Source organism: Sturnira hondurensis, unplaced genomic scaffold, assembly GCF_014824575.4.
Source record: "Sturnira hondurensis isolate 20B ecotype Veracruz unplaced genomic scaffold, ASM1482457v3 Scaffold0013511, whole genome shotgun sequence".
Lineage (NCBI taxonomy): Eukaryota > Metazoa > Chordata > Mammalia > Chiroptera > Phyllostomidae > Sturnira > Sturnira hondurensis.
Genome location: NW_028086142.1, coordinates 869,024 through 880,866, shown reverse-complemented (window position 1 = coordinate 880,866; position 11,843 = coordinate 869,024). Strand labels below are relative to the sequence as shown.

Sequence of the window (11,843 nt, the reverse complement as noted above, 5' to 3'; positions counted from 1 at the left end):
CCTCTGTCCCCCGTCTTTTCTATATCCTCTGTGCCCCCCCATCCCCTCCGACCCCCTTCTATCTGATGAGACTAATGGGAGAGCGAGCACTCCAAGAAAAGGGACAAGACTGCAAGGCAGTAAGGGGGATTTGGTTGGTGAAACGGTTTGTTTTAGGGGAATAGGAGAAAAGGAGTCCCCAATTTGCCAAGTGCCTACATTGTGCCAGGCACTGGGCTGGGTGCTTTACACGGGTTCTCATTTAATCTTCAGGAGCCTCCTGTGAAGTGGGTATCATTAGCCCCATTTCGTAGGGGAGGAAACTGAGGCTCAGAGAAGTTAAGTATCTTACCCAAGGTCACACAGCTAGTATGGAGTCAGGATTCAAAACCCGATCTATTTGAATCCAAAGTCTGTGGTCTGTCTGCTTCCCCCAAACTGAGGTTGGAGACCATGAAAGTAATGCCAAGCCTTCTGCTTATGTGATTTTCTCCTGTACTGGTCATCAGCTCTGGAGTAAGAGTGGAAAAAAAGAAGGATGGAGAATTGATCCAAGGTTGGGGTTTTGCCAGGTGTGTGTAGGAGGAGAACAAGGGAAGGATGGAATAGAAGGTGCTGATGAGAGAGAAAGGTGGAAGTCAGCCTTGGGAAGGCTGGAGGGGCTGGCGGGTAGAAAGACAGCAGAAGGGTCAGGCCAGGTAGAAGCCAGTTGTAGCGGAACTGGAGAGCTACATGGCTACATGGTTGTGAGGAGAAATCAGGATGCTTGAACTTGGATTTGCAGAGATGGAGCAGCTCTTGGTCAGGATACAGACCACTGCTTGGAGAGGCCTTTGCACTGCACAGACCTGAGTGTCTGAGGAGCCCAGCAGGGCCTCTCCCACCTGCAGACATCCCCTTAGGTTAACCTGAGCTTAGTATCATAAAGGAAAAGCAGTGCATGTCTACTGGGCTACACTGATGGAGTTGTTAAGCCTCTGGGGGCCCTCAGGGCTTACATCCCAGGCTCCACAGGTTTGGGGGATTGTAGCCCAGCACCAGGTAGCAGTAGTGAAGTATAAAATGCAAACAAGATAGATCCTTTTCTGCTGTTATAACCTTGGTTAGTCATAGAACCTCTAGTAGTTTTCAGGGGTTCCCTCAGTGTGGTTTAGAGATATCCTGCTGACAACAGACCTTTAACCCCCTGACCTACATGTTGCTCCTATCATTTTCCAAACTCCCCCTGATAGACACTATGTGGAGCAGACTCATCCACTTTATTATTACAGCACTTGCTTTCAGATCCCCAAACATGTCACATCCCACCTCAGGACCTTTGCATCTGCTTTTCCACTATACCTGGCAGCTCCTCCCCCTGCTTTCCACCTGCATCGTTCCTCATCTTTCAGGTCTCAGCTCACATGTCACCTCCTCCAAGAGACCTTCCCTGACCACTTTAGGTAGGGCCACTTGTGGATCTCCATTGCAGTTACCAGTGTGCTACCATCCTTGTACTTTGTACAGTCTGTACTGATCTCATTGTATGTGTCTTCTGGTTTATTGCCCATCTCCCTCCACTAGAATGCAAGCTCTGTGAGGGCAAGGGGGTTGGATCTGCTTTGTTCATTCTTGTATCCCCAAGACTAGTGCAGTGCCTAACAAACAGAAGGTGCTCAATGAATCCTGGTTGAACAGATGACTGAACAAATTCAGAGGGAGCACATGGGAGTCTAAGAGAAGGACAACTGAACTCCTACCCTCCAAATGCTCTTAGTCTGCAGCTCAGTAGCTAGGCGGCGTCTACAGCACAGGTCCCTGGGCTCTGATCAGTACATGGTGCTAATTCTGAGTTGCCTTCCCACTCCACCAATCCTTCCCGATTACCCATCACAATACCCACCCTGAACCACTCCCCTCCTCCCTGAAAAAGTTTCCAGGATCCTTTTCCCAATGGAGTCCCTGCCTATGTAATTGGTGGTTGTCTTTTTTTTTTTTTTAACTCCAAGATGAGGATTGGGACTAAGAAGGTTGTCAGGGAAAGATCTGGCCTCCCATCCAGCCATTCATAACTGACTCACTGTGTGACCCTGGGTGAGTGATTTCCTTTGTCTGAGCCTCAATTTCTTCATCTAGAGAATGCCATGAGGCATCTGTGAGATACTGGTTGCAAAGCCTGCAGAATGAAATAATTTTTAAAAATATATGAGAAAAACCTTCTGAAGAGGAGGTGAAGGAATTACTCAGGCCTGGCAAGGCGGGTGCTGGGCCATGTGATTCACAGCAGCATGGGACATGAGAGGCCTGCCTCCCCCACTGCCCAGCCAGCCCAGGAGAAGGCACAAGTGACTTGCTCCTCTCTCCACAGCACTCGCCTATAATTGGCCTGGAGAGGGCAGGGTTGGTGGTTGTAAGGGGTGTGTGTGTGTGTGTGTGTGTGTGTGTGAGAGAGAGAGAGAGAGAGAGAGAGAGAGAGACCTGAGCTTCAAGTATTGAAACATTTTAGTCCACATGGAAAGACTTCAGTGTGCCTGCCGACTTCCTCTCTCAGACTGCTGATGCCTTACTGAATCGTCATCCTTAGGACTAAGTGGCGCATCCTGGGCAGAGGGACTCTTTAAAATCTTTGTATCTTATCCATGTAAAGAGCCTTGAATTGATTTGAAGTGCTTTCTCTTTTAGTTACCCTGATTCCTGGTGTGGTGGGGGTAATCATTTATGTGCCCATTTCCCAGATTGACAAAGCCTACAGCCTCATTGGGTTCCTGAGATAACGCAGTGAGATGCCAGAGAGGGCTTTGTGGGAGTCAGAAAGGACTTCTCAGGTGTAGGCTTGCTCACACAGATTTTCGGGGAACCCTACTCTATTCCTCAGAGTTGAAGCCTAGAATATCCTACCAGATGTTAGGTGAAGGGGTTCCTTTGGGTCTGACCTTACCAGTCAAGAAAAAAAAAAGCGTTGCTCCTGATGTTTTTTCATGGGTAGCGAAAGGACTGAGCCAGTTGAAGGGTGCAGCAACAGCGGCTGGCTCCTCTCATTGGAGCTGGGGGCATTCTCAGAAACTGCAGGAGTTAGAATTGGAACTGGAAAAGCCCTAGACACCTTCTGGTTTTGGGTTTCCCAAACTGGGTGAACATCAGAATCACTTGTTGGCTATGAAAAAATAAATGTGATTCCCAGACTCCACCCCAGAGCTCCAGAATTTTGGAGTTGCAGCCCAGGAACATATTTTCAAAGCTCAGGTGATTCTGGTGTACAGCGTAGAGTAGGAACCACTGGTCAAGCCCACTTCCCAGTTGGAACGCTGGAGGCTCTGAGAGGTAGTTTACCCATGGTCCTACAGTGAGTCAATATCATTAGGACCCAGAGAATGCATTGGGCTCCCTTCCAAGGCCCTCTCTGTGGGGCCCTTTGTGGGCCTTACTCACCCCCAACCCCAAAAGGAGGCATGGGATCTAAGCTACAGAAAGTGAGTCAGTCCCTAACCTGCATACACACAAACACTGGCCTCCTCGGTTTACCCTCTAGGCCCAGCTCTCATGAATGGCTACCATTTGGCAGTTCAAGCTGGAAGGCAGTTGTGGTTCTGGAACTCTAGGCAGAGGAAGCCCTGGCATCAGCAGTGCCCAGAACAGAGCCTAGTCCTAAAGAAGGGCTCTGGGGGCAGGGGTCGGGGGGCGCATCAGCTAGGTTTATAGAGCTAAGAGGAACATGGAGGGCAGTTTAAGTAGGAAGTTTGGCGGGAGCTGAGGCACTGAGACACAGGATGTCCTGGGGACTGGGGCTAGCACTGGGAGGAGTGGAGAGATAAGGCTGGCAAAGGCACTTCATGTTGAGAGCAACGGGGAACCCTTGAAGGGTTTATTAAGCAGGGGAATGACATGCTCAGATGTCTGTTTGAGAGATTCTGATAGCTGCATGTGGAGATTGGATGGTAGGGGTGCGAGAATGGGACCAGGGTTGGGGGGGCGGTGCAGTCATCTCAGTAACAAATGACGGTAGCCTTGGTCTCAGCAGTGGCAGGTGAGGAGGGTAATATCTGAGAGATGTTTAGGTGCTAACCTGGGTGGCCCTTGGTGTGGTGGCTTGGATATAGAGGCTGAGGCAGAGGGAGAAGTCCAGAATCAATCTGATGGGTAGTGACGGGGCCATCTACATGTAAGAGGAGGAGCAGGTTTGAGGAAAGATACTGAGTTGTATTTGAGACATGTTGAGTTTGAGAGGCATGGGGAGGAAATCCAGGCGGAGGTGGCCAGTAGGTTTGAAAAGTTCAGAAAAGAGGTGTTGGCCAGAGATATTGGGAGCTCTCACCACACAGCCAATCATGGGGACCCACCACCCATGCATGCCATGGGGAGAGCTTGCATGGTTCTGGGAGCCAGTCCTATCCTTGAAGACTTGGATAGCGAGGTAGCAGTCACCCTTGCTTGGATGAATCATTCATTACCTGCCCATAGTTTGCCTTAGAAATGCCTTGGGGGACAGTTTTTAAAGGATATTTTCGCAAAGAAGAGGCCCATTTCACATACAGCTGGGGTAGTGGCTGTTGCAAAGAACTGAGGGAGTACTCCTGGAAACCAAGTCACACATTGATAAGGTAAATTCCTGTGGCTCCCTAGATGTTCTCTCTGTTGAGAGCATCCTGAGAGGCCATAGAGGGAGGCTGCTCAAGGTAAGGAGAAGAGGGGACTCATAACAGGAGGGGAATCTGCTGGGGATTTTTTTGGAGAGCAGCAGTTTGAGATTCCAGGGGAGTGTCAGAGAAAAGACCTAAATTTGGTTTCTTGTCAGGTGGGGCCTTCTAGACAAACACAACAAAATGTAAAGACTCTGGGAAGCTGGGAAAAGAACCTCCCCAGGCAGGACAAAAAGAATTGAAGTTTCCAAGTTGCAGATGGTTGGCACCCCCATTCCTAGGTGCGTCTGTGCCTGGGTCAGGGCCCAGCTGGTGCTACCTGGTGCCTCAAGGGGGAGTGGCAGCTAACAGTTCCCCAGACTGACTCAAACCATGCCTTTCCGGGGGCCAGTTAGCTAAATGCCTTAGGCAGATGTGGAGCTGGCCAGACACTGGGGGTGGGGCTAAGACCTGTCTGGATGGAGGGCAGGAAGCACAATCTGCCATTGGCCAACCCCACAGAATTAAGTTCCCTCATCTGGTGAGAGCAGACATCCTTGAATCAGTGAGTCCAGCCTCTCCAGTCTCCAGTACCCAGTTCCTTAGACCTAGAAGGTTATCACACCTCCAAAAGGTGTCTGGAAACACACACAGGGCTGCAGACAAAGCTGCAGGGCAGCAGCAGAATAAGCCTCAACCCTCCTGGCTCTGCCATTGATTCACTGAGGCTTCCTTTGTCCCCGCAGGGCCTTAGTTTCCCCATTGTAAGTCGTGCATCCCATTTACCTGGCATAACAGAATGTCAATAAATACTTGGTGAACACTTCAGTAAGAGTGACAGAGAGGTCCTGGCTGGTGTGGCTCAGTTGGTTGGAGCTTTGTCCAATAACTAAACAGAAAGGTCACAGGCTAGATTCCCAGTGAGGGCACAGGCCTAGGTTGCGTGTTGTTTCTCCCATCAATCTTTCTCTCCCTGTTCTCTCTCTCTCTCCCTTTCCCTCTCTCTAAAATCAAGAAGTATGTCCTCAGGTGAGGGTTTAAGAAAAAAAAAGAATGACAGAGGGAAGAAAGGAGGGCATTTCTTCATTTAACAAATGTTTATCGAGAACCTAGTATTTGCTTGGCCCTGTGAGAGGTAATGAATGGGCACTGAGGCAGGCACCATCCCTATCCTGGTAGAGCTCCTTTCTAGCAGGGGAGGCAACCAAGGCCAAGCGCAAATGCTGCAGGAACATATGAGGAGGGGGCGGGTAAGGAAATGAGGACACTTGCATTGAGACCTGAAGGAAAAATGGGAGTCTGGAGGTAAGGAGAAGCAGAAAAGCCGTTTGGGGTTTGGGGCACTGAAACGACATGTGCCAAAGCCCCAGGCGGAAGAGAGCACTTTCGAGGAACAGACAAGAGGCCATTGTGGCTGGAGGGTGGGGGTGGGGACGTGTTCCTGAGCTGGGCCTTACTTGTCCCCATGTTCGGGAGTTTGGAGTTCACCCTGGAGCCGGAGCAAAGGGAGCCCTTCACAGGGCTTGCAGGAATTGAAGGGGACTGTGTTGTCACAAGCTGGTTGTGGTGTTGAGAGTGCCTTGTAGAGGGCTCCAAGGATGGCAGGGAAACCAGTTAGGCTGGAGTAGAAAAAAATTGATATGGATTATAGAGCTATTAAGAAGTCAAGTCTGCAGGATTGGGGCTGCCTGTATTCCCTTGTGTTTGTATGGTGTGCACGTGTGTGTGCATGAATGCACACATGTGCCTGGCTGGATGTATGAGTTGAGTTGGAGGGAGGAGTGGTGGAGAAAGCCACTCTGGCTTGGGGAGCTGGGCAGATGGTGGAGGTGCCATTCCTAGTTGGGGGAGGTAGGGGTGTGGTTTAGGGTGCAGACTCTGAGGAGCCTAAAGACAGGGCATCTAGGTGTCCAATAGGCATCAGCTGTGCCCATGCTGGCCCCACGGTAAGGCAGGGAGGGGTGTGAAGGGCACAGGTGTGTGACTGAGGCCCAGAGAGGGAGGGAGCAGTAGGTTCTGCCCAGTGCTGGAAGCTTCCAGTCTTCCAGGCGCTTCCCTATGGCCTGTGCATGGAAGGGGTTAAGTCATGGACGGAAGGAGCCTGGAGAAAGCGGGAAAGGCAGGACTGGCAGGGCTGGCCCCAAGGAGCTGCAGCTGGCATAGAAGCCCTTCCTCTGGGCCTCCTAGGCCTGCACCGCCGCCCACACCACCGCCTTAGCTTTACCTTCACCTTCCCTGCTTCCCCTGCAGCTTCAGCGGGCTCCCCTAGGCGGGGCCTCCCCGCCTAATGTGTTCCAGGTGTGGACACAGCCCCTCCCCCCAACCCTGGGGCTGCCGGGAGCTGGCAGGGGGGGTGTGGGTCTCTCATTGTGCATCTCTTAGGGGCTCCAGCCTACAGATCATCTGACTGCTGTCTCCGGAGACTTTCTTCAGAGATCTCTGTACCCCATGGCTCTGGCAGGGTCAGGCAGTGGTGAGAGCCCCCCAGATCCAGCCCTAACACTTTCTAGTTTCATGTAATCTCGGGCCAGTCACCTCACCTCTCTGAGCCTCAGTTTTCTCATCCAGAAAATGGGGTCATTTTCCCACCACCTAGGGTCATTGTAAGAAATAAATGCCACAGGTAAAGCCCTCAGCACTCATCATGGCACACTGTAGCCGTGGTCAACAAATGGCCCTGCCCTTTTGGTCCCTGCCCCTTTGCCTCTCTGGGCCTGCATTTCTCTGACTGTCTCCCTTCCTGTCTTCTCCCTCCTTGTCTTTGTCTCAGCGTCTCTCTCTTTCCTTCATAATCTCTGTTTAACCAACCCTGTATTTTGACCAGGCCTCTGGTGAGAGAAGAAGGGAGATGGGTGGGTGTTGGGGTCCCTGGGGTTACACACAGCAGGGGTCACAGGAGCCATCTCAAAGTGGCTTTGTCCTCAACCGGAGGAAAATCCCAGCCAGCGTGGCAGTCCCAGCACTGGATAATTACTGCCCCCAGTGCTCCCAGCTGCAGCTCCACTCCCTTCTCTTCCTGTCCTCTGAAGTCCCCAGCCCCTCCCGGGGGTGGAGCAACCACCCCCATCCTTCTCTGGCCTTAGGTTCAGAGACACAGGGAGGAGGTAGCCCAGCCCTCAAGGCAATCAAGCAACCAGAAGAGGGAAGGGCTGCCTGTATTCCCTTGTGTTTGTATGGTGTGTACGTGTGTGTGCATGAATGCACACATGTGCCTGGCTGCCTGGCTGTCTTTTTCCCTGTGGGTCAGGTTTTTTTATACCTTCACGTTCTTGTTTGTTTGTCCTTGTGTGTTTGAGTGTGTCTGTATATCCATGTGTGTCTTTGAGTCTGTATGTGTTGTATGTTCCCGTATGCCTAGGTGTGTGTCCCCTCGGCTCTGTCTAAGCCCCTGGAGGTTTCTAGATATGTCTTTGTATGTAGATGCTGTGTATGTGTGTGTGTCTCTGTGCTGTAGTCCATCTCTGTATACTCCTGAATATCTTGGCGGTGGTGGTCAATATGTGCGGGGGGACAGTGCCTGCCTGTCTTTTGGCCTTTCCCGACCCTTCCTGCTATGGAAACTTCTTGCAAGTCCAGGCTATTTGTTCACTGTGCCCCCAGACACACCGTTCACCTCCCCATGTCCAGTGTCCACACTTTTGCTAACTTTTCTTCCCTTGCCTGCGGGACCATGCTCAGTCAGTCCATATCTGTAAAAACACACCCATCCTGAACAGCTCAATTCAAAAACCACCTCCTGTAGAAAGTCCTTTCCCCATCCCCCAATGTGATTCCCACCCCACCCCACCCCCGCCAACTCAGCAAAGATTGACTGAGGATGTGCTCCGTGACTCTGGGCGCAGGCAGACTTGGGATCAAGTCTCAGCTCACCCACTTTTAGCTGTGTATCCCCAGGCCATTGATTTTGCTTCTCTGTGCCTCAGTTTCATTAGCCGTACAATGGAGCTAAGAGCGCACAGGCTTGTCAGCAGGATGCCGTACAGGAAAGCATCAACACAATGCCTGGCACAGAGTAGGTGCTCAACAAACAGTTGAATCCCCATACCTTATATTCTCCATTAAAAAGTGAACACCTTAAGTTCCAGAGAGTTCTGAAAGTTCTTGTAATCCCCTGCTCTCTTCTCCAGGTGTCCTGCCCAGGGCAGACCATGAAATGGACCAGATAGAACAAAAGGCAGATTCTAGTTCAGGAAACTGCTGAGAAGTATTGCATGAGCTACCTCCCTGGGCCTTCTCTGATCCAGAGGAGACTGTGTCTTCCAGGGGTTGGAAGAGGGGGCCTCCAAGGCTGCCACCCAAGAGGTACAGCCCATAAGATAGGACAGGAGGTAAATGGCAGAGGTGGAAAGGGCTTTAAGGGCCATGTAATTAAGATATTGCAAAATAGTGGCCTACAAGTGGCATTTGACTCACATGTTTCATTGGGTCTATTCACTGTTTTTTTTTAGATTGGGGGATTTCACATTAAACTCTGGATTTCTCATTCTCTCAAAGTATTGAAAGATCTGAAAATAAATACAGGGCCCTGTTACTTCAGTGCAACAATTAGATGGGGGGGGGGAGCTGCAGTGCATATTTTAGGAGAGGCATGTGCTCTCCAGTTGACCCTAATCCTCACCGTTCCCTCTTGCCTTACTGTCCCATTTGACAGAAGGGTCCTCACTTTACAAAAGGGTCCACACTCTACAGAAACACCCCTGATTTTACAGAAGGTGTCTCGCTTTGCAAAAATGAGTTCCTCCATTTTATAAAACACTTTTCTATTTTGTCAAGGAGTCTTCTATTTACAAACAGGTCACCCATTTTACAAAAGGGCCTTTATAGAACTCTTCCTCACTTTATAGACTGTCCCCCTGCTTTGAAGAAAGTGCCTGCATTTTGTAGAAACTTCTACCCTTCACAGAAGGCACCTTCTCTTTATCAAAGAGACCTTCGTCTTAAAGAAAATTTCTCCATTTTGCAGAAGGGAACACTCTGGGCAGCTCCTTACTGGCCAGAATGGCTCCCACTTTCCAAAAAGTGCCTTCACTCTATAGAAGGCAGCACTCTATTTTTCTGCAGAGTCCTTATGTTTCAGAAGACTGGTCTGCTTCAGGGAAGGAACCCTCCAGCTACCCACAGGGTACCCCTGCACTTTTCAAACTTGACAGAGCTTGGTGTCTGAACTTTTAGAGAACATCTGCCAGGTCAACAAGGTCTGGGAGCAGTCTGGCCACAAAGGTGTAATGGTGCAGCTGGACTGGACCTCATGTTCAAAGGGTAGATGGGAAGAGGTGGAGGTGCTATGCCTTTATCGCTTCTTTTCTTCATCAAGCTGAGGGACTCCCCTGCCCCCCATAGAGCTGGCTTCCCACAAGGCACTTTCTTATTTGCTGTTGTTCTTTCTTCTCCACACCCTCTGTTCCCTTTCCCCAACCCCACCCCACCCCCAGGAATTCCAGCAGTCCCTGGGGCCTACCTCTCAGCCTGAAGAGGCAGAGATCTGGGCATGCACTGGGGATCGGGAAGCCTGAGTGCTGGGACGGGCTTCATCCCACATTAGCAGCTCACCATTTCCTCACACTGAGGAGGAGCACATACATTCTCTTTATTTTGCAAATGGAGAAATTGGGGTCCAGAGCTGTGAAGTGACTCCCCAGATTCACTCAGGAAGTTAATGGCCTGGCTGAGGTCCAGTCTGAGGCCCTATTAGCTGCCTTGAGATTAAGCCAAGCCTACAGCTGGGAAAAAAAGAGAGGGGGTGCTTCTGGCTGGGGAGGGGAAAAGCGAGGAGCTGAAATTCCCAGAAAGAGCTGAGGGAGAAGCAAGGGCTGTTTCCTTTGGGAATGGGCCACCAGAGGAGTCCTTGTCCTCAAACCAAGTTACAGGGTAGACCTGCTCTGCCAATAAGCCCAGAAGCATGTGCTCAGGGGGCCTACCAAGCAGGGACTTGCAGCAACCAGAAACAATTTTGGGAATGATTTTGCTATTTCACTAACAATAAGGTGTCATGGGAAAATTCAAAATTTTGTTGTCTTTTTAACACTACTTTCACAATTTTGTATGGTTTATAGCTTGGACTGAATTTGAACAGGGGTCGGGGAGAAGGAGATGAGGCACCATTGTCTTTTCACTGCCACCTGACTCTAGTAGGAACTCCTCCCCAATGTGAGGAGCTGTCTCTGGACAGTGAGACTGCATTCAGTGTCCGTCTCTAGGTGGCTTGCTTGTGTGTCTCAGTGTCAATGGCTTCATGTTGTGTTGTGGCCTGTGGGTTTACATGTCTGTGTGAGTGTATCTGTGTGAGTAGTTTCATGTCTTTGTGGATGTGCAGTTCTGCTGGCTTTCAAATTTAACCCACATTGCTCTGTGGATAGGGGGATCCTATGCCCTTTCCCTTCATTGTCTCATGTACTCCCCAAACCAGGGAGCTGTGATTACTACCCTATGTTCCAGACAAGGAAAGTGATGCTCAGATAGCTGGAGAGGCTTGCCCAGGGTCACACAGGTAGTAAGTACGGGTGTTGGGATTTAACTGCCATCTGTGTGACTCCCGAACCAGCAATTCCTAATGAAGGTGCTGCAACACCTTAACCCAGGCAGTGCAGTCAGCAACTGTGATCTCGCCATTCATCTTTGGAATAGCCAAGTACCACCAGTTTTTAATCATTGACTTTGTTTATGTTTCATTTTATGTTTTAATCCTCACCCAAGGATATGTTTATTGATTTTAGAGAGAGGAGGAGGGAGGGAGGGAGAAACATTGATATGAGAGAGAAACATCAATCAGTTGCCTCCACATGTGCCCCAACTGGGGATTTAACCTGAAACCTTTTGGTGTACAGGACAATGCTCCAACCAACTGAGCTACCCAGGGCTATTAACTTTATTTTTAAAAATATTTTATTTATTTATTTGTAGAGAGAGGGGAAAGGAAGGAGAAAGAGTGGGACAGAAACATATATGTGTGCTTGCCTCCCATGTGTCGCCTGCTGGGGACCTGGCCTACAACCCAGACATGTGCTCTGACTGGGAATCGAACTGGCGACCCTTTGCTTCATAGGCTCGTGCTCAGTGCCCTGAGCTACACCAGCCAGGGCATATTAACTTTATTTTTTAATAAATAAGACCAGAGTCAAGGTTATCCCTAAAATAAATGTCACCCTCGTGAGTATTCAGAAGCACACAGTGCAGGGTAATAGCATCGAGGCCACAGTTTGCCTGAGGCTTAAATGGACAAATGTCCAGGCAGCCCTGGCTCTGCTTCATTCACTTAAAGCCCTCATTTAC

The 11,843-nt window shown here is 50.1% G+C and overlaps 1 protein-coding gene across 1 annotated transcript in view; it reads left to right on the top strand.

Moving 5' to 3' along the window:
• The window catches only part of FGD1 (FYVE, RhoGEF and PH domain containing 1), a 39,337-nt gene that overhangs the window by 1,247 nt on the left and 26,247 nt on the right, over positions 1 to 11,843 (top strand). The gene's annotated exons all lie outside the window — the stretch shown is intronic.